The sequence below is a fragment of the Crinia signifera genome, chromosome 9, assembly GCF_055691185.1.
Source record: "Crinia signifera chromosome 9, ASM5569118v1, whole genome shotgun sequence".
Taxonomy (NCBI): Eukaryota; Metazoa; Chordata; class Amphibia; order Anura; family Myobatrachidae; genus Crinia; species Crinia signifera.
Window position 1 is genome coordinate 114,830,703 of NC_139225.1, and position 18,960 is coordinate 114,849,662.

Consider the following 18,960-nt stretch of genomic DNA (forward strand, 5'->3'; position numbering starts at 1 on the left):
CGTGAGTGGGGGAAAGTTAGGGAGAGTGCTGTCTCTGCATGGCATCTATTCACAGTGCAGCTCAGCATACATGTGTGAGCGATGTGTGCTGAGCGATCTGTGCTTAAACACCTGGCTCAGCACGGAGACGCATACTTGCCAATTTTTGAAGTTGCTTCCCTGGGAGAAGCCTGGAGAGGAGACCCAAATCTTCACTTGGGGGGGGGGCGAGGACAAGGCTGGCATCACAATGCTCCGTCCCAAACCACAAAAACTGTGCAATTCGCGGGTCCACCAGGAGGGGGCGTGCTATAATGATGCAATTTATGACATTTTAGAATTGTGGAATTTGATTTAGTGGGTCCGGGGTGACTAGAGCTTCAGGATGCATGCAGGAGACTTTCCCACCTTCCTGGGGGGCCGGGAGGGGACACGATTTTCAGGAGCCTCCCTGCCATTCCTGGAGGGTAGGCAAGTATGCAGCGGCTCTGTTTCCCCATGTGTACGGGGCAGTGGCTTAACAATAAATTATGCCCGAAAATTTGGCCCCCCCCAGGGAAAATTTTGGGACCCCCCCCCACCCTGCCTTACCTCTCCTTGATGGTCTGTGGCCGGGAGTCGGGGCACTGGCCTGCCGCCGCATCTGCTGTGGCCGGGCTCAGGATCACAGATTTATTAGCCTGGTCTGGCACTCCTCCTGGACAGTCCTCCCGAGGATGCAGCCTCCTCTAGCATCCTCAAAAACTGTCTGCTTTAAGGGGGTGGCCATTTTGTAAGGGATGTTTTTCATAAGGAGACAGCTAAGAGGAGCGCCAAACCAGGCTAGTAAATCTGCAGGTCCACTCTCGAGTCCCGGCCACAAGCAGCGTAGCAAAAGCTCCCACAGACCCCGGCGCCGGGCGCCCACACTTGGTCATCGCCTCCCCGCCGTTGCGGGGTCTGTGGCACTATTCTTACGCCACTGGTACGGGACTCTAGGGTGAATGCTGCTAAATCAAAGGCAAGAATTGTGTTTATTTTTGCTGCGTAACAATTGCATGGTGCACTTCAACTGTGATTGGTTTCAAATAATGTAGCAAATGTTTGGAATTCTGCTTCTCTTTGCTTTACAGCGAGGACCTATGTGCATATCAGTCATGTGTGCACTGTATAAACACAGTCACTTGTGCAGATTTACTTCATGAGCGCCTAAAAATGTATTCTGGGAAACATTGTATTTTATGGCTGTCCCTAAATGCAGAAAGAGAGAAGCTGTGTAATTTGATATGTTCTTGAAAGCTTTGCTGAGGATAGCATGCTGCAGACATAAGCTGTTTCAATAGGAACTCTATTCAGTCTGTGCAAACAGCCTCATGACCCATGCTTGATTGGCAGATCGTACAAGGGAGGGCCTTTCTTTAGAAAGAGCTCTCATTTTGGCGGCACTTCTGACTGACTGATTTCCTGACTGCTTACTTACTTTCTTTTCCCCGGGACCGTGAGACCTTGTGCACACTAATATTTCTCGCTCCTGTGGGCAATCGCTGGAATACAAAACACTGGAGCTTGCAGAAGATGGCCGGTCGTTTTTGTCGTTCATGCTAATCTCTGGAAAATGCAGTTTGGCTAATGAGAGGCTTCCAGCTACAGGAAAGAATGATGTGCAGGATCACTTTACAAGACCAGTTGCCAGGTGTGTTTGTGCAGGAGCCAAGAGCAGAAGAATACATGTATATGTGTAATGCTTAGGTGGTAGTATTTACACGGTAAGGCAGGGATATGGAGAACCTCCAGCTGTTGTTGAACTACATATCCCAGCATGCCCTGCAACAATTTTAGCATGGCTTAATAGTAAAACTCTAGCAAGGCCTGCTGGGAGGTATAGTTCTACAACAGCTGGAGGGCAAAAGGTTCCTCAGCCGTGTGTGTGTGTGTGTGTGTGTGTGGTGTGGGTTCAAGCAATCATATTATGTAGGTTGGACAGACCTCACCTTTTATACATGATACATTCATCTACAGTGATGGCTAACCTTGGCACTCCAGCTGTTATTGAACTACACATCCCAGCATTCCCTGCTACAGTTTTGCTATTTGGCCATGCCAAAACTGATGCTGGGATGTGTAGTTCAACAACAGCTGGAGTGTCAAGGTTAGCCATCACTGATCTAGAACATTGATACCTAACCCGATTCATATGCCGTCACCCACTCTCAGCCCGAAGGGCTGCACAATACCCTTAATTAATGCAGTTAATATCAGTTATAAGTTAAATCAATGTATTTAATCACAGAAAGTGACAACTATTTGTTTTAAACTTAATCTGAAACAAGTGTTACAATGTATAATCAATATGACACAAAACAGCTGGAGTGGCATATGGAGGGCCATATTGGGCCCTAGGGCCAGCTGTTGTCCAACACTGATATAAATGTAATCTGCACAAATTATACTCTAACTGGAGCAGCTCTTCTTAAAAGTGAGTCCTTTGTGTAAGTGCATACATACACTTGCACATCTGTTTTGAAGGACTTAATATTTAACAATTTAGATTTTTACACATGCCCATATGGAGAACTAACAACATTTGTGTATATTGCTTTCACCGGTGGAATATAAATAAGCACCAGCGTACCGTATTGTCGGAACATGTGCTCAGCATGCCTCCCCAAAATAACATATGTGAAAGTGTTTGTGTGTGCGAGATTGTGTGTGTGCCAATAGTACGTGGTTGTGCCACAACATTGAGCTTTTATTGTACACTGCAGAGAATTCCTGCTCCAAATATTTGTGTAGTGTTTGTCCTTTCATTGCAGTACAGTAGTCATAAACGTACTAAGACGATACATGCTAAGAATAGGTTAATGGGAGTCTGGTACCGTGTACAAGGAAGGGACTTAAAGAAGATTGTATTTTGTTGTGCAGGAAGATGTGCTGCTATGAGATCCAGCGTGAGCGGAAACACTGCTGTGTGTGTGTGTGTGTGTGTGTGTGTGTGTGTGTGTGTGTGTGTGTGTGTGTGGTGCTCACATGAAGGTAGTCTGTGAGGCCACAGCTGGGTGGCTGTTTCTTGCTTCCTCTTTCACAGTATACGAGCACTGTAAATGTGATCTCTTTCAGGTGCACGTTAGGGGCTGGTTCACATCCATATGCTTGGTGTTTTCAGGTGAACACACATACAGTAAAGCTTGTATGCAGGCATGTCCAAACTGTGGCCCTCCAGCTGTTGGGAAACTACACCTCCCAGAATGCCTTGCAAATTGGTGTAACTATATATTCCTAGGCCCCATAGCAAAGGTTTGTAAGTGCCCCCTATTTAGCAACTGATGGTGATAAATGTATGTAAAGCATATTACTTAGACTGTAAAGATGGGCCCCCTTCAACTCTGGGCCCCATAGCAGCTGCACTCCTTGCACCTATGGTAGTTACACCCTTGCTTGCAATAGTTTTAGCATTCCTTACTAGCAAAACTGTGGCAAGGCATGATGGGACTTGTAGTTTCACAACAGCTGGAGGGCCATCGTTTGGACACGGCTGCCTTATGGGAATAATGTGAATGTGAAGCACAATTGATTTTGGAAGCATATGGTTTACATGTAGTAATCAGGATAGTCATTAAACAGAACGAAAAACGATGGAGGAACAATGGAACACACACGGGGAAAGCAACCAATCAGCTTCTATATATTATTTTCTAGAAGGCGTTCAATAAATAAGTAGATTCTGATTGGTTGCCCATAGCAACATCCCATCTGAAATAGAACACCCTTAGTAGATTTACCCCACAGAGTTGGATACAGGGTACATACCTGTTGAATAGAAATCACTGGGAGTTTTTACCTGGAAGGGCGTCATCCGGTGACACTTGGCACGTCTGCCTGAGGATTACAGTACATCTTTTCACCTCCTTTTCACCCTCATGGGCTAATTGTTTGGGTTTTCTTCTCCTGGCCTTGTGGTTAGAGAAAGTGGAAAAGTCACGTGACATGGTTGCTTACTTGCTAGTTCGGCACCTCTTCCCCAGCTCCTTACATTGAACATGTTGTGATCTTATCATAATGAACTGCTTGATTAGTGCTCATTAAGTTATTAACGGGATCATTTGCTTTCATGCTGGACAATTCTTACTATATTGAGGGGTTATAAAACAACATCATACATTTATTTCAAAAGTTTGGATTAGGTAATAAGCGATCAATGTTTCTTATCGATATTTCTCAAGGACCATATTACTGTATGTTTTAGGCAGAATATTAGTTTTAAAGGAACCAGTACTTTTGATACTCAGGGCAGGATTTATCAAGTAAATGTGATACATCTCCCCAGGCCGGCACTGTATACATGTAGATTTGTGCCGCAGGGGACACTGGGATCCTGTTGCAACTCTCTTAGGGATCAATGTGGACAGAAGCCCATATGCGCTGATGTATTTATAATGGGTGCAGTGTGTGCGGTGAACACACGCTCCCAAGGTCCACAATGGCCCACTCAATACTTACGCTCCGGAGTCCCGAGTCGGCAGCAGTGCTGCAAAAATCACTGGGAAAATGGTGCGGTGGCCATTTTCCAGGCATTTCGTGCATGCTCAATAGACTCTGGGACCGAGCTTTGGTCCTCTAGTGCCCAGAGTCCTCAGCACTGCCGGCTAGAGTGGCTGGGTCCTAGACTGAGTCTGACATGGGCCTCCTCCTCTCTAAAAGTGCCCCTGCCAAATGCTTCCATTGAGTAACATCATATATAGATGGCGTCCATAGTACCAGCTAAGGAAAATTTATTTTTATGGAACTTTGTACATAAATGTGGTTAAATAATGTTTTCAGAGTTCTTACGGCATGTTTGAGTTAGCACGTCCAGCCCTCTGATAATCAGGTACTGCCTTTTTATAGAGTTTTGTATTTAGTTGATTTAAACCTGGTTTGTCTCATTTTTATTGTATTGTAGCTTTTTTTTATTCTGATTTCGATTTCCCAGGATCCTAGAATAAAATATGTAGAAAAGGAATATTATAACCCTAGTACAGTGGTGTTAATACAAACAGCAGGACATTCATTGATAAGCATGTACAGCTATTAAGGCAAAGACACGTTTTGTAGCCAGTAACACTGCTAATCTTCCCTTCCATCCTGTGGGGTGAGCAAGATGATTAATGCAGTTGGGGGTACTTTATTCTAACGTGAAGAATAGAATCTTGCCGGCAGTGGCGGAACTTGTGGATGGTGGGTCCAGTTGCAAAAATATGATTTGGGCCCCCTCCTCCACCCAAGCTCAAGTTTACAATATGCAGAGGGTGACAGGGAGAGGCAGAGGGGGACAGTGTAAGGCAAGGGGAGGCAGAGTGTGACAGGGAAAAACAGTGGGTGACAGGAAGAGTGTGACAGGGGCAGCAGTGGGCCCCTTAGTCCTCAGAGGCCCCGGTGCTCTGCACCTGCTGCACCAATGGTAGTTCCGCCTCTGTCACCCATCCACAGTTACATTTTTCATGGTTCTTATTAGTGCCGAGCAAGTGATGTTGCCATTGCACAGTTATAGAAAACAGTTTATCCGACACCAGCCTGTTTTTCTAAAAAGTATAACATTTGGCTACTGTAGTAATAAATGTGAAGCATTTGTATTTGGGGACACAAACGGTTCCATTCCCAGTTCACAATGTCAAATTCATTGGTTCCTTGTTTATTATCTAGCAAAAGATCCTTTTGGAAGCTGCCATTTGTAGGCTGAACTATTAAGAATGCAGCCAACTGGAATCTCATCAAGATCACTTCTGATAATATACCTTGGGCATGAATGTAATAATATTATTGATGTCAATTATAATGCTTGCTGACTTTTATACTGCTTTCACATCGCAAAATGCAGGGTCACACCATGACTTGACGCTGTTTAGTCCCGATGCGACCCTGCATTTTGCTCTTTCTGGTCCCTTCAATGAACCGGCAACATTACTGGTTCATTCTTGTCATGTGGGGGTGGGGCGGAGTGTCACGGAGGGTGGGTGAGGAGGCAGCACTTGGAACAGGCGCTGCTCCAAGCACTGCCTCCTCAATCAGTGTGATTGGGAATCAGGTCGCTTGACCCGATTAACCTGTTCACACTGCGGAAGCAACAAACTGGTAGGAACCCTGCTTTTTTACCAGTGTGTAATGCTGAGTTGATGCCGGTTTGCTGGACCCGATAAGCCCTTTCAGATCGCACCTTTTGCCGGGTCAAACCGGCATGAACCCAGTAATTAGGTACGATCTGAAAGGGGTATTAATTAGCTATATTATTATTATTATTATTATTATTATTATTATTATTAATAATATTTTACTGGTAAAACATTGTTGGTAAACCATATCAAACTCAACATAAATACTTACTACAGTAGGTAAAACATCTCTCAGACACCAGACTCTTAAAACTGCAAGTAAGCTCACTTGATGAATAGTTCTACAATAGTCTTTTCATTTAGACAAATATTTAAAGGCGCTGCCACAGTTTTTGACACAAGATTTATACTGCTTGAGGATCACAATGACGTATTGGAACTGGGTTCTTCTTGATACTTTGCAGCAAAGGGGTGGAAGCAGCAAAGGGGTGGAAGCAGTATCAACTCAGGGAGGTTCTATTCTATAACAGTCCCTGTTGCAAAAAAACACAATGGGGTCAATCTTAATAGGTGAGAAGGGGCTGTATTGTCATTGCAGTGGTATAGATGCCTGCATTAAAACTGCAGCCCGCCACCGTGCAGATTTCTGTACCCTACAGGGTTGCAAACAGCAAGAATCTGGACGTACTATAAAAGTGCAGCATGTAGTCAAACCAAGTCCTATGTTTGCTAGAACAGGGAATAAGGATGTGCTTAATATTGAAACTTTCAGTTAAAAAACACATAGATATATGCAATTTACTGCTAGAAATTAGAATTACTTGAATTATTAATGTTGGAGGAGAGTTATAGTAGTCTTAAGAGACTTGGTGGGATGAGATGCATGACAAGTAGTGAATGTGGAAGGGATAGTAAAGGGAATGTACTGTAATGTTATGTGGGAGGATATATTTGAGAAAACAATGGAGACGTGACATAAGACATGTGCTGAAAGTGACACTAAGTGCTCATTTCAACTCATCCTACAGTATATTATCCAGAATATGACAGTGCAGTGCGTAGGAAATTGGTTATTAATGTAATAGAAAAGGCAACAAATCTTTCATAGTAATTGGGATACACAATCCAGTAGTACTGGGGAATATAATGGTTGTACTGTTGGTGAATAAAGGTGCTTACACACTACAACATATTTTTAAACGATATGCACAATAACGATTAACAGCTAGTTAGGGTTGTATCAGCTAGTTATGGCTAGCTTGGTTATTAATGCCCCCCCGTGTCGTCTGAGCATGCAGTCAGATTTGACTATATCGTCAATGACTACATGTTCAGTGGGGGCCGGGTGATTGCACTGAACAATATCATGTGTATGTGCTAGATCACTTGTTCAGGAGAAGAACCATATCGGGAGTGCAGCATGTTGCATAGTGTGTTCCCACAGGATTTGCGCACCAAGCCCCCAGTTTTGCCACTTTGGGAGTCCGGAAGATGCGGGCTACCCCCAGAGATTGCTATGGCTGCAGTGTCAACTAATGCATGTTATAGTGCTGCACCCAGCTCCTGAGCACTAAATGGGTGACACCAGCATGCAGCCTGCACCCCTCTAGAGGCGTGACTGACATTAAGCTCTGCTATAGGCTGGACATTTGTTTTCTGTATATTTTAATGGACATCTATCTAAAAATAATGGAACCGATATCTGGATATTAGTGTCCTGCTCTTTTTTTGTTTAACATACATATGATTTTATATAACATACCTATGCGACTGTGTGTGTGTGTGTATGTATATATGTATGTGTGTGTATGTATATATGTATATGTGTGTGTGTGTATGTGTATGTATATATATGTGTGTGTGTGTGTGTGTGTGTGTATATATATATATATATATATATATATATATATATATATATATATATATATATATATATGTGTGTATGTATGTATGTATGTATGTATGTATGTATGTATGTGTATGTGTAGAGGAAGAGGTCCCGGCACTCATCCAGGGTACAGCAACTCTGTGCCAATCATTCCCAAATCCAAGGGAAAAATGTAGTGCAGATAGGTAGATAGCACTCTGGAGATTTTTCAAATTACTGCACGGCGGCAATCAAAAGATACAAATAATGACAGTAACACTGGGGTTACTGTCATTATTTGTATCTTTTGACTGCCACCGTGCAGTAATTTGAAAAAATATATATATAACTTATACATTGCATGGCCAAGTACAACTGTCATCTGTCATTGTTCTCTATGTCTTACACTTTCATCGCTGGCATACATATAGTTTCTGTGCATGTATAACAGGAAGTGCTTGTCAATATATTTATAGTAATTTGTACGTGTCAGAGTTGCGGTATTGACAGATTCTGGTCTAGACAGTGTCTCTATTACAGTATTGCCCTTAAGGTAGAGACTTGGAGAGGTCAGGTCTAGATCAAGGTTTTATCAGCTGATTCCACTAACAAATGTGGATTCTCTTGTGTGTGCTATAATGAGCATGATATGCATGGGTCAGTTCCGATTGCCCTCCGCCATTCTATTTCTCTGGTGCAGACATAAGGTCATGTGTCAGCAGTAATTGCAAAGTGCTGTCTGTTGCAGATTTAGCCATCGTTATAAGAATTGTCATTCTGCTGCTGAAAAAATATTCTTTATCTGTCATCATTTTGTCAGCTGAACCGATAATACTGATAAAATTGATGGAATGCATATATATATATATATATATATATATATATATATATATATATATATATATATATATATATATATATATATATATATATATATATATATATATATATACCATGTATTTATATATATATATATACCATGTATTTATATATATATATATACCATGTATTTATATATATATACCATGTATTTATATATATATACCATGTATTTATATATATACCATGTATTTATATGGGATACGGTCGTTTTATCGAATGACATTAGGTCGAATGTCATTTGGTCGAATGTGTAAAAAGGTCGACATGGGTTTATGTCGAACTTCCGACTATGTCGACTGCCATTAGGTCGACTAGGGTTAGGTCGAATTGCTCTTTTTGGGTGCCGACATGTGCCGACAGGCGGTGGTTCATGCCCTACCATCCACTAGGGCGTGGAGGAGGTTATTAAAGCTGTGGCGAGCGAAGCCAGCCACCGTGCCCAAAGCATAGCGAGCGAAGCGAGCGATGCGAGGGTCCGATTCACTATGTCAACAGTGTCCATGTCGACACTGTTGACATTTCGGCCAAAAAAAAAAACAAAAAGAGCAAGTCGACCTAACGGCAGTCGACCTAATGGCAGTCGACATAGTCGGAAGTTCGACATAAACCCATGTCGACCTTTTTACACATTCGACCTAGTGGGGTCGACCAAATGACATTCGACCTAATGTCATTCGATAAAACGAACCGGTTCCATATACCATGTATTTATACAGGGCTAATATCTCCTCGCTGGGAAAGCCCAGACAGGAAACTCTCTGCAACATTTTTGGGAGCGGGGCCAGAGCTTGAATGCGGTCTCCTCCACGGCTCTTCGTAAAGGGGAGGGGCTAAAAATGGCACAATTTGCGTAATTTTTGCCCTTCCCCTCCCCAAAGAACTGCTAATTCATTGGTGGAGGAGGAGGCTGCATGGGGAGCCAGCTGAATGCGGGAGACTTGCCCACTTGGACCCGATATTCAGGTAGGGAAGGCAACCCTGTAAACTAATGTGTTTTTAACATCACTCATTACAAGCATGGAATGTAGGCAAGGGCCTCACTTACCTGTGTGATGCCGAGTGCGGAGAATAGACCTGGTTGGCAGGGCCTGGTAAAAGGGGCAGGGCTTCATGTCCTGAACCCCCGTTTTTAGCACTCTGGGTGCCCTGGAGGTACAGGCTGCCCTTGGGAAGTACTGTGGCTGGTGCTGTACATAATGTTATATTACAGGGTCCAGCTCCTGGGGTGACGGCAAAGTGCGGCCTGCACACCCATTGTGACGGCACTGGAATTAGGTTTTGCTGTATTCTACCCTTTTAAACCAGTGCTCAGTGCTGGGTGAGGCACTATTTATTATTTCCTATATTACCTATTTCGAATTCACTTAATATATTAATGTGTAAATAACTGGATAAGGCAACGCATGATTGTGAATGGATACTGCCGTGTCTTGCCCTTTTGTGTGCTGAATCAATATGCATAAGGGAAGCCAGTGACTTGTCACTAATTGTAGTGAATTGAAAGTTTCCCTAGCTGGGCGCTATGTAGCAGTTACCTCTTTACGCCTGACCACTCACTTTGTATCTACATTGCACAGTAGCAGGCAGAGCACTGACTCGGAGCACTAGGTTCAACATAAAACAGCCTATAAAGGGGTTAGAGTTCAGGCTCCTGTAGGTGTAAGAATGTTTATTGCTCATAAGTAGTTTTATACAAGATCTGTTCCTGCACCATACACACTTCCACAGGCCTGCACCTACTCTGACCTGTGGCTTGGTCACTATCCTGCTTCTATGGTTCCTCCTTCTGCTGGCTTGTGGTGCTTATTGCAATCCATATCTTACCACACTCAGAGCCAGATTAAGGCGGGGGCCCAGGGGGTCAGTACCCCTGGGCCCCCTTTCTGATAGGCCCCCCCGCCATCAATTGTTTCACTTTACCGATCCTTCACAGATCAGATTGGTAAGAGAGATCCGATCTGCGGCGCGTTGATGCACTCCTGTTTCCATGTTGCAGTGCCTGGCAGCTGCCATGAATGATTGACATCCGCTGGCACCACCTACAAATACTGTAGCTGTCCAATGGTCTTTTAAGATGCAGCCTACCGCTCAGTGATTGGCTGAGCGCACAGGCTGCAGGGAAGAAGGAGGCAGGATCCCAGCCCAGCCTCATTGTTAACACAGCTGCTCTGGTCCAAAGACGGAGGACCCGTCTTGCCTGGAACAGGAAACGTGCAGCAGTAGCAGTGCCCTCAGACCATACCTTTTTGTGTACAGCCTGTCAACAACAAAAGTAAGACAGGTTGTACGAAATCTCGAATCAAAAGCACAGATCGAAAGCCAGTCTGCTACCTTTTGTGTTTGTGCATGTGTGAGAGAGAGAGAGAGAGAGAGATGTAGTTTCACTTGCTGCCAACAGATGGCAGTGGTTTTTTTACAGTATGCCTTGCAATTTGTTGTTAATTGCATCCATTCCTGTGTTATTTTGATTACTTTCTCTTACTGTTTTATGTACTTCAGATGTGTCAGGAGCTATGGAATTTGTGGTTCCTTACAAATAAATGATGATGACTATGACATCTCTATGCAGTAAAGATGATACACTCAGAAGTACATGTTGTACACCCAGAATACAGTGAAATGTGATCTTTATATAGAGCCAAATACAACCGCATACATTTAAAAAAGCACTTGAAGAGTTGCACCAATCCTTCTGGATGTTTGAACAAGGTGGCCTATCTGGGAGAAAGGGAAAACTGCACCGAGCAAAATGATCATAATTACATTGTTTGGTCCAATGGGGCAGAACTTATGACCAATTTTTTTTTTAAATAACAGATGTAATGGGAGACATTTCTAGATCTTTATCTGAAAATGTGTCACAAACTTCTTGTATTTGGTGCTACACAAGTTCAATCTCTATTGAAAAAAAAAAAAAAAAAACCTAGAGAAATAATTATTTTTGGGGCTTGTTTTGATGGTGATTTAGCATTAGAACAATATAACGTTGCATTATATGGTGCATACTTGCCTACTTTTGCCACAACGGCCCATTGAGGGATGTGTCATGCTCCACCCAAAGGGCATGTCTAGTTCCATATTTGGACAGATTGTGAAGAGAGATTGTGAACGTGTCACCTAGAAGCATGGGTGTGTACTGCTACATCGGAGAGGAATCTTTTATAATGACTTATATACAAATGTAGATAACCCCCAAAGCAGTTAGTAAGAGATACTATACTTGGTAAAGTGCTGGGAAATGGTGCTGTTGATTCAATGTAAATGTATCTGTCTCTCATTCCTTTAAAAAAAAAAAAAATGTAACGGTGTAATGTGGGCTAGGTGAAATGAGGGAGATTGGTAGACTAATGAGGGAGAGAGGGAGATTGCTGCTATTTCAGGAAGTCTCCTGCAGAATGCAGGAGAGAAGGTAACTATGATCTGGTGTCCATGACTTTGCTTTAAAAAAAAAAAAAACTTAAGTCCAATTTAAAAAAAAATAAAAAACATTTTGGAAGATTGCACAACCCCCATATGTGTTTTGAAGAACATTTATGTTCTACGTATTATACTTTAGAGCATTGATGGTAGAAAATCCAGTGCTACGTTCTGCATCAAGCAGCCTGGACAGTTATTGTATAGAGTCTGTACATAAGTTTCCATTTAGAAAATACAATGTAGGAAAAAATTCAAAGAATGTCCAGAAAGAATTCATATTCAGAACTATGACCATGACATTGTGCAAATGTGTCTGTATCTGGACAATTCTTATGCTTCCTATTATTCATTGGAAAAACTTAAAACCAACCATTCCTGGTCTGTTATTTCCCTACAGTACTTACAAGCAAAATGTTGGTAAAAATGACAGTATGGGATATTCAGACCTAATCACCTGGCTGCGAATTTGCAGGACGGGTGATCAATGATAGACTGCACATGTGTACGGATCGTAGAGCGCATGCCCTAGTCCATCGTGCGATAAAATTTTGCTCGTTTTATTATCGCTGGCCATCTGCAAGTTGACAATCAAGCTGGCATTTTGCGTTGGTAACCAGCAGTTTCCTTGGGTTGCCATTGCCTTACGCCAAACAGGTCCCATGGGGAACCCATAAAGATACCCTGGCCATCCAAAACGTATCAAGAGGAGCATTGCATGACTACCGCATAACATCATGACATTACATAGAACTGTCCATACTCCCAAAGCCCCTTTGATGTTCTTTGATAGGAAACAAAATGTTTGACACATAAAAGGGTTTCACCCACTGGCCAGTATTCAATGATAATTATTGCTATATGCAGCGAATCCTGTTTCGGATTCCCTGCACATTCGCAAGGTTCCGGAGGGCTGGACCAATCGCTACCAGCCATCCCTCTCCCCCTATTCAACGCCTCAGGGGCTCGCTGCCCCTGACTGCGATTTTTAACCCCCAAGGTGAATGCCGCAGGGAGCCAGGGGGATGGTGGAAGGCAGGGAGATGGAAGCCTCCCTGCCTGTGGCGGAATGTGTGGGGGAGAAGGAGGGCTCCCGGGGACACAGGCAGCAGAAGCTGCCGCCCCGGGAGAGCTGGCAGGGGAGTCGGTGGAGGGAGCGCTGCGCTGGTCTTGCTCGTGCATATGTAATGAGCAGGACCAGGTGCAGTGAATATCTAATGAGCGGCTCCCCGCCCCCCTGTGACGTCATGTGTAAAAAAAATATATATATACTGTATATATATTACATGAATCAAAATAGCATGCCCCTTCACGTAATAACATTTTGTGATTTTTTTGAGACCAAAAAAAACCCAGTTATTTTAAAAGAACACATTCCAGTTCACCTTAAAAATGATGTTGAATGCAAAATGGTGAATCATGGTGAAAATCATGCTGAAAGCAGTTCTCCATCCTAGCATTGAATATACTCACAGTGAAATTACCCCATTGAAATACACTAGCGAATTGCAGCGAGCAACGGACTGGCCAGCATTCACTGTTAGAAAACAGCCCAGTTCGCTACAAAAAATCCGGAGCATTGAATACTGGCCACTGTATGTGGGCATTTTTTCAAGTGTGTTATTTAATTTTTTGCTCCTGTATAAGATGATGAAATGTCACCATCCCCCAAGGCAGCAGTCTGTAGCCAAACTTACTTCCAGCCGCCATGGTTCCCCACCATAGGGTAGCACTGAAAGTACTAGATGTATGACTGATGTACGTCCAGTGGTTGCCTCTTTGTAGATGACGATTGTCTCAATACAAATCGTTGTGATTACTGTATATTCACAAAACCACTGGGACTGTATTTGTGTTTTAAGGTGGCCATACAGTGTATGGCCATTTGATCCCCCCCCCCCCCCCCCCCCCCACCGGCACCTTCACAGGCGGCAGGTCCGACCATCAGCTCAGGTCCAGTGCGCACTGGACCACACATTGGACCCAAGAATGATGTCAAATGCATCCAATTTGCCAGATTTCTCGGCTAGATCTGTCGGGAACGGTGAAATCGGCCCAAATCGGACTAGTGTATGGGAAGCTTATGACTGGTTTTCCTGCTACACTATGCAGCTGCATTTCCTGGTACTACAGCTGGGGAATGTAATGAGAACTTAAAGGTATTGCATTTCCTACTTTTTCCAATTAAATTGTGTTTGATATAAAAGTCTTGGCAGTGTGGAAAACATAAAAGTCTACACAGAAACAGGCCACATTGGTATTTCTTGCATAGATATGCTTGTTTTACTACAACAAACAGAAGTGCTTTGGGGCAGCCAGGTAAATGAAAGAATAGGATGTGGTTTGGGCTGTGTATACAATTCACCTTGGGTGAGATCAAATGTAAATACTGCCCTGCCCACATGAGCTAAGGAACTGAAGTTTTTGTAACAACTTTTCGTATGCTGCTGGAAGGAATGTGCTGTATGTTTAATAAATGTGTTATGGACATCTGATTGGAAGCAATAGCAGTCATGGTCCAACTGTAATAATGTGTCAGGGCTAGATCCCCAGGTTTGGGCTAATGTATAGCACCAGTAGATGCTTGCCATGCTATTAAATATTAACATGTAATGGAACATCCCTATAGATTGTAAGCTTGCGAGCAGGGCCCTCCTACCTCTATGTCAGTTTGTTACTTCCAAGTCTATTTTATCACTGTTTCCTATTGTAAAGCGCAACGGAATTTGCTGCGCTATATAAGAAACTGTAAATAAATAAATGAATAATAAAAACACATTCAGTCAATTATCATAAATGTGTAAAAATGCAAGAATGGGGAAAGCCTTTCCTATTCCCTACACCATACTTTCATTACACTGGGGAGCATTATTGTGACAAGAATAATTACTTGAGGTTTATATATACAGTACATACAATTTTTTTATTTTTTTTGCATGCAGGGAAGATACTGGCTGCTTTTGCATGTAGCTCACAAAGGCTGGACAGCTTTTCTTGTACACTGCTATTTACATTTCAGTTTGAACACTCATGAAATATAAACCTCTCTGCAGATGTCATATCTGCCCCATCTGCAGAGCTATGTGGTTTTGCCCAAGTAAGTGCCTTGAGTCCTGTTGGAGAAAGTGCGCTATATATATGTAAACGTTCTTACTTACAAAGTCATTTTTTATTTTTTTTTAAACCCGTCTTAATTTTTTTTTGCCTGATTCCTACCTCAGAATGAGGCCCATTGCTAGGTGCCGTGCTCAGCTCAATTTCACGATAAACCCCTGATATATGTTGCAAGAATGGCTGCTGTTATTCCTTACACACTTAGGCAAAACATTTCCGGAACCCGCAATTGTATACAAGTTGCGAGCAGGGTGTATAAAACACAGCTTTCAAACAAGTGGTTCTAAATAAAAAATGAGCAGGAAAATCATTAATTTGTACATTTAGCTTTGATGTGAGGGATGAGGATGGAACAGGAAGTTCCAGAATACCTTCTGAAATACATTTAGCTGCCAAAACTGACATCTCCCCCACAAATGGCCCCAGGTGAGGGAGGTACATCATGAAGCATTAGCCCTCTCCGAATGTTCCTTGTACAACTATATCCAATTCTGCTTTAGTGTAAGTGCATAGTCAGGACATGTAAATGCAGCTAATATAAATGACGTATAGTTTCTGTTCTTTAGGTGGCATATCCGGAAATTGTACAGCGTCAAATGGGTCGATTTGTTGTTTTGTGACTTCCAAACATGGAGTTAGAAAAAATACCCCCTCCCCCCATTGGGCATAGAGATGTCCCATATTAGTACTGGATTTAGCCCCACAAAAGCAGATACATTTATCTAAAGTTCCAGTTAGGGTGCTCAAACTTCCGTTTGAATGTCCAAACCGGTGTTTTCGCACATTTCAGCTTGCACCTCACCAGGAGGTTGCCGTCTGAAATGTGTTGCCCTTGCTTCTGCATGTCTAAACGACAATGCCTGGTCTTCCATTAAAAAAAAGTATTAATTTTATTGTTCATAATTGATCTTTCACTTAAGTATGTTCATTTTCTGAGGAGGAATTGTTCTAACAAACAGCTTATGGGCGGGATTCTCTAAACTAAATATGCAGTAAAAATCCTGTTAACTGGGTTTTTACCGCATTTTGATATGCAGGAAAATCCGCACGCCGGGATTTGGCTGCGGGGGGTATAGCCATCAAAAGCTGGCAATACCCCATAGAAGCTTAATGGCTTCTTAAAGCCGCCCCACACAGCCACCTCATACTGACCCGCCCTCACCTATGTCCGGGCAGCACAGCGCTGTGCTGCCCGGACCTGTGAACTCCTCTTCCCTGCACTGTAAATCCTCTTCCGGAGGCAGGGAAGAGGAAGAGAGCCTGCCCGCAGCAGCCGGGTAAGGGAGGGATGGGGGAGCCGCCAAGGACCCGCTGCCATCAACCGCCACAACGCAAAGGACAGCTCTTAATGCAAGAGCTGTCCTTTGACATAATTATTGCATATGTTAGTGCATATGCAATAATTATGTCTGCGGTAGCCACCGATGTGCAGCGGAGAGGGGCCGCAGATGTTAGAGCATCCCGCCCTATATGAGGTAATGGAGATAATATACAGGTTTGGTCTCTCATTTCCGAAATGCTTGGGACCAGAAGTATTTTTGATTTTGGACTTTTGCTTATTTTGGAATATTTGCATACCATAATGAGATATCTTGGGAATAGGACCCAAGGCTAGACATGAAATGCATTTATGTTTCATAAGCACCTTATACATGTAGCCTGAATGGGATTTTATACAATATTTAATCATTTTGTGCATGAAAGAAAGTCTGGGTACACTGAACCATTGGGAAGCACAGATGTCAGTATGTCAGTTGTGCTCAAACATTTTTGCAATTTGGAATACTTTGTCTATCTGATTTTTGCATATGCGAGACTCGCTGTATACTGATTATTCCATATAATGATGATTGTCTCACATTTTGTGTGAGGACAGTTTCACAAAGTAACTCAGGATTGTTGTGGTAACATAGTTGTTAGCAGTGTAAGACGGGGCGTGAAGGGTCAACCGGAAAAATGCAGTAGTATGGGCCCATAAATAAGGGCATGACCACGTTCCAGTGGGGGTGTAGCCAGCAGCCACTGCGTAAGTTTGGCTATTATAGAGTACATGATCTGGGGCCCTTGATAAATATATATTTACTGTAGTAAACACTGCTAGTGCATGCATGAAAATTACTAATTATCAACACAGATTCCTTTGGGTAATGATAGGTAATCTCCAGATAGTAAAAGTGTTGTTCCGTTCATGATGTCAGAGGTGAACAAATCTTTTTTTTGTTGTTGATGCACCCACAACCAATCAGCAGCTTTCGCCAATTAATTTAAAAAGGCAGTAGAAAAAGATGCAAAATCAGACTTGAATCAGGTTCCGGACTGTGCACTACAATTATAAAGTGTATTTTCTACAGTGCATTGCTTTTATTAATCTGGTACATTATCATGCATGTACTGAAAAAATAAAAGATCAGTTAATAACTAGCATCACAGTTCTCAGTACAGTGGGGGTTATTCTGGTTCACTCTCAAAGGCACAAACCACGCTCTGATGGACAAAACCATATGCTCCGCAGGTGGGGCTGATGTAACATGTGCAGAGCGCGTTAGATTTGGGTATTTTATTAGTTCTGTGCAGGGTAAATACTGGCTGCTTTATTTTTACGCTGCAATATAGAGATCAGTTTGAAGTACAACCCCACCCAAATCTAACTCTCTCTGCACATGTTACATCAGCCGCACCTGCAGTGCAAATGGTTTTGTCCATTAGAGCAGCGGTTCTCAAACTGTGTGTCCTGACCCCCAAGTGGGTCCCAACCTTCTCAGTATGGGGTTGCAACTATTCAAAAATCTGTTGAATTGTTTATTTTAGACTCTTCCCATCATGTTATGCCTCCACAATGCTGCCATGCAGGTGCTCTCTGATGACTACACATGTTATGTGATCTTCTGCAGTAACTTTTTGGGGTCCCGTAATTATTTTTATTGTCTGATGGGGTCCCAGAGCAAAATAGTTTGAGGACCCCTGCATTAGAGAGTGATTGTGCCTTTGCGAGTGAAGCAGAATAACCCCCACAATACAGCTAAGATGTAGGGAGGCAAAGAACTTGTCTGCGTACTGCCAAGGGTGGGTTGGTGTTGTAAGTGCGAGGGAAGAGGGCCCTGTTCCAAGGAGCTTACAATCTAAAGGGACAAACATATAACTCTTGAAATACAGTACATTTATGTAGTAATCTACATAATAAATAAATGGGGGTCAAATTAAGTGTCTTTTAAGGGGGCATGGTGAAAGTTAAAATGAGTTAGAGGTATAATGAATATGATTACTGGCGTCACAGCCTGAGAACCTGTACAGTCTGTGCAGTCTGCTCATCTGTCTATAATATTGTAGATTGGGTGCATATACATGCATTATGTATGCTGTTGCAGCTTCCTCAATTCCATCTAATGACCGAGACTGATGAAAGAGCTAAAATAGTGTTTCATATTTCAGAACTTATTTGGACGTGGAAAAACTGGATTTCCAGAAATAATTTGATTTACGTCTGTAACTTTGATTTTATATGGGGATGGAAATGATCACTTAGGAACTTGGGCTGTGTTTTCTATGTAAGTTGTAGGTGACTGCCCCTTTGATCCATACCTCCCATGCTCCCCCGGGACACTGCCGGCCCTGGACGGGACATCGGACTGTCCCTCAAAA

At 42.8% G+C, this 18,960-nt stretch overlaps 1 protein-coding gene across 9 annotated transcripts in view; it reads left to right on the forward strand.

The window, feature by feature from the left end:
* The window catches only part of LOC146035858 (muscleblind-like protein 2), a 137,648-nt gene that overhangs the window by 23,223 nt on the left and 95,465 nt on the right, over positions 1-18,960 (forward strand). Inside the window, exon 1 of one of the 9 annotated variants that reach the window (XM_083159535.1) lies at positions 1,269-1,651. The exons of the other annotated variants lie outside the window; for them this stretch is intronic. The gene's annotated coding sequence lies outside the window, so the exon portion shown is untranslated. Of the gene's footprint in view, positions 1-1,268; positions 1,652-18,960 lie in introns of those variants that run through there. 9 annotated transcript variants of the gene reach the window in all.